This window comes from Rhipicephalus sanguineus, chromosome 6, assembly GCF_013339695.2.
Source record: "Rhipicephalus sanguineus isolate Rsan-2018 chromosome 6, BIME_Rsan_1.4, whole genome shotgun sequence".
NCBI classification, from domain to species: Eukaryota; Metazoa; Arthropoda; class Arachnida; order Ixodida; family Ixodidae; genus Rhipicephalus; species Rhipicephalus sanguineus.
This window is the reverse complement of record NC_051181.1, coordinates 119,965,623-119,969,755: the sequence shown is the minus strand read 5'-3', so window position 1 is coordinate 119,969,755 and position 4,133 is coordinate 119,965,623. Positions and strand designations below refer to the sequence as shown.

General features: G+C 44.9%; 1 non-coding gene across 1 annotated transcript; it reads right to left on the bottom strand.

Moving 5' to 3' along the window:
* Positions 1 to 1,179: 1,179 nt before the first annotated feature.
* On the bottom strand, positions 1,180 to 1,251 carry Trnat-cgu (transfer RNA threonine (anticodon CGU)). Its single transcript has one exon. It is a non-coding gene; the product is annotated as a tRNA-Thr (tRNA).
* Positions 1,252 to 4,133: the final 2,882 nt, after the last annotated feature.

Sequence of the window (4,133 nt, the reverse complement as noted above, 5' to 3'; positions counted from 1 at the left end):
TTACTCTACCATGAATGGGCAGAGCTCCACTTTCAGTATAAAACAAGGAGCTAACCAACTGTCGGTGTATGTAGGTGAGGTTGTGTCACAGTGTTTTGTAGAACGATTTAGAGCAAACGATTTAAAGCTCAGCAAATGCCATGCCAGCTCCACGCGCCTCGCGTGTCGCAGCAACGCCGGCCAAAGAGCTTCAGCGAAACGCCAGCGCGACGCGCTCGCGAAAACGAACTGTGGCTCAGGGTCAGTATTTCGTGCTGCCTTCGCCAGAGGCGCTCGCTGCATCCAACTTCACTGCGCGTTCTTGCCGAGAGCGCCGGCGCGGAGCAGCGTCTGTGTGTTGTCTTGTGCTGCAGTTGCATATGCGGTAATTACTGCTACAAAACCCCCTGTCTGGCAGCCGCTTCGCGAGAACCGGGCATAGAGGAAAGAGCTAGAATGAGCGGCGATGCAGAGCGGTGAAGCTTACAAGGTATTCCTTAACAAACTTGGTTTAACCGCGTTAAACCGCGGCATTAAAAAAAATGATATGTGAAAGTTGACGACGTATAGGCATGAACAGGCCAACTCACTGGTGCTATAAGGAATGTTCTATGCCTAACTTCTAGCAGGTACTGAACATTAAAAAAAAAAGTCAGCCTACCGTTTCGCACTTGCGGAAGTAGTGATTTTTCGGTGTGGAAGCACACCACACTTAGAACAAACGCACACACACACAAAAAGACTCGTCCGCACTCACTCTTGCCAAGTGTGACTGGCGACGAGGAAGAAAAAAAAGTAAGTTTCGCCGCAACGGCGAAGCAATGAATGCGATAGCAAAAAATTGGAATGTAACGCGAAGAACGGAAAGCAGCTCGCAATTTCCAGCGCGTCGCTCAAGCGCAAAGGACGCACGAAAAGAACACGCATAGGGCGAGCGCGCACTATCAAGTGTCACAGTTGTTACTTCTTTCTCTTTGAACAGTGTGCTCGTTTCGCAATCGCGGCTGCTGCAGCGAGCGAAGTGACCTTCGTACGCTCTGAATGAAAGTGAGAAGGTGACTTTTAAGGGCTCGTTTTTCTTTGTTAGACACAGTATTAATGAGAACTAACAGGCAATAATGCCAAGGAAAGTATAGGGGGTGTTATTTGTAGTAATTAGAATATAAATGAGAAGAAAGTAAAGTGGACGAAAAGATAACTTGCCGCCGGCAGGGATCGAACCTGCGATCATCGAATAACGCGTCCGATGCTCTACCACTGAGCTACGGCGGCGGTCATCCTCTCGTCCACTTTATCGGGTATACATGTGCATTTTAACCTAGGAGTGTTAGTCAGCGCCGATCGCAGCCATGGCGGCGAGTGTGGAACACTCTTTTTTGTGCCTATTGGCGTCACGTAGCACGTGATCTTTTTACGAGCCGGCAGCTGACCAATAATCGCTCTCATACTACCTGAAGGCATCTAGTCTGCCAGAACGAGACCCTCGCTATGAATGAAAGAAAGAAGATTACTTTTAAGGGCTCGTTTTTCTTTGTTAGACACAATATTAATGAGAACTAACAGACAATAATGCCAAGGAAAGTATAGGGGGTATTATTTGTTGTAATTAGAATGTAAATGAGAAGTAAAGTGGACAAAAAGATAACTTGTCGCAGGTTCGGTCCCTGCCGGCGGCAAGTTACCTTTTCGTATGTCAGATACATCTACAAGGCAAACTTGTGCAATACGGTTGGTGTGTCTAATCACTTAACGAAACAATCAACGCGGTCTAATTATATCAACTATAATTAATGTACGCCTTCTGGCGCAATATTATTGCGAAAGCTTTAGATGCCTCATCGAAAGCTAAAACTGAGCGTCGGCGATGTCGGCGTCCCGCGTCGGTGGCGTCAACCACGAGTGATCCAAAATATCATCCCGCGAAGACGTCAGCAAATGACGTCATCATGACGCCACAGATCACCAAAACTGGTGACGTCATGGTGACGTCATCATGGCGTCACATAACGTGACGTCACGTGATGACATCAGATGACATCGTCGCTTTGCATTGCCTCCGTGATCATTGGGCCGATCACGGAGGCAATGCAAAACCAGATGAGGTGCAGAAAGCTTTAGGAGGGGTACGGGGTAGGATCAATACGTGAACTGAAGAAGAACAAGATGATGGCTTTCGCCTTCGAGTCTTCTTAGGCGAATGCATAAGGTACCTTGTGAGTTTTGCCTATGCGCCTGATCTCCAGGACTAGTTGAACTTGCGCGCGCGGTGACTTCAGGGACTGCAGTGCGTCTCGTGAGTTGAAATTTACGAATGAAAAAAAAACTACCTTACCAATGAAAAAACTACTAAATTTACCAATGAAAGGCAAGCACATGCTCTCTGCACATATTGTACAACCTATGCGCCACTACACAGAGCTGTCATGGGCCACCGTTACGCTCGTTTAGATAATTTCAGAATATTTTATCAAACAACAAAACGTAGAGTTAATAAATGTGCATAAGCCACCGGAAAGAAATTTTGAGCTCTAGAAGAAGATACACGAACTCTCCCTTGGTGCTGTTTTATGCAGTTTTTTTTATTGCTGTGATTTTCCCGAATTCTATTTGCGAAAAGGAGTAGCCGGTGCTATAGACCAGATTTTTCTTAGCGCGAGTGTCAGCCGCGCCGCTACTCTCGACACCAGGCGCCGCCTGGTGGTGCAGGCGACGGGGGCTGCTGATGACGGGAGGTGATAGCCGTGCTTGCGTCGCGTGTTCGCTTGTGTCAGTGCTTCCAGAGCTGTCAGAAAGTAGCGGTCTCAGCTGCTTACTTGCCGCATACTCCGAACGGCAGTGCAATGTTTAAAAATTTGTCCGGGTGGCAGTGCGCCGTCGTTGGCTGCCCGAACAACGAGCGGAAAAGGAAGCGGCTGATGCAACAGACCTGCGACGTTCACGGGAACACGAGCAGCTTGTGTTTGTGCAGCGTGCATTCTAGACGTTTTAAAGGCCCTTGATATTAATAAGTAATAAGTGAGCTGGTGCTCTTGCTCAGGAGGCCATATTTTCTACCTATTCAAACGGCTGCAGTGCAATTGCATGTGTTGAAACAGGACCACCTGCTGGATGAAAAAAATAAACTGAGTTACTAGAACGGCAACGACGAATCTTGAAATGAGAGAGACAGTATCCATGAACCTCACCAGATATTTTCTCAAACTGCGAAGCCAATCAACAAATGTTTCTCAATTTTGCCTGAAAACTAGAGGCGCAGTGGCGTAACTAGACAGGACGGCGCCCGTGGCAAATATATTTCCGCGCCCTTCATGATGGTAATGATAGTGATTAATAATAATAATAATAATAATAATAATAATAATAATAATAATAATAATAATAATAATAATAATAATAAAAAATCACAGCATATCCACGGAGTGAATGATGATGAGTGGGCGAATCTGCGGAGGTTCATCGGTAAACCGTGAATCTTCCGTGAATTCTGCCCAGTACATCATCACCGACGTGAGATCGGGCGCGTTTATACTAGAGGTTCGATGAGTTATGACGATTTGCAGCTCACTTTAATTTTACATGTACGCTGTGAATTTTCATTGTTTAGAAAACCACTGCTTTAGAAAACATCCGGCGTCTTTCGTTAAGCAGCTGGCGTCTTTTCGTTTTGCTTTAGAAACATCTGGCGTTCTTCCGTTTTGCTTTTACAAAACATCTGGCGTCTTTCGCTGGTTTATTTCATCAATCAACGGCGTTTTGAACAAAATTTTTATTGTTTAATCACGCACAGGAGAAATCTCACCAGGCACTACCTTGGAGGTAAAGAATGGCTGCTAATGGGAATGAGAGACAGAAGAAGTCGGCTTTTAGCTACCGCTGCGAATTTTTTATTGTTCAACAACGCGCAGGAAAAATCTCCCACCGGCACCACCTTGGAGGTCAAAGCGTAAGACTGGTTACGCACTACGACTACGACTACGAGGGACGAACGGGTGCCGCCTTAAGGAGCTTCGCCCCTAATAATAATAATAATAATAATAATAATAATAATAATAATAATAATAATAATAATAATAATAATAATAATAATAATATTATTATTATTATTATTATTTATTATTATTATTATTATTAGTATTTTATTCCCCAGTATACAC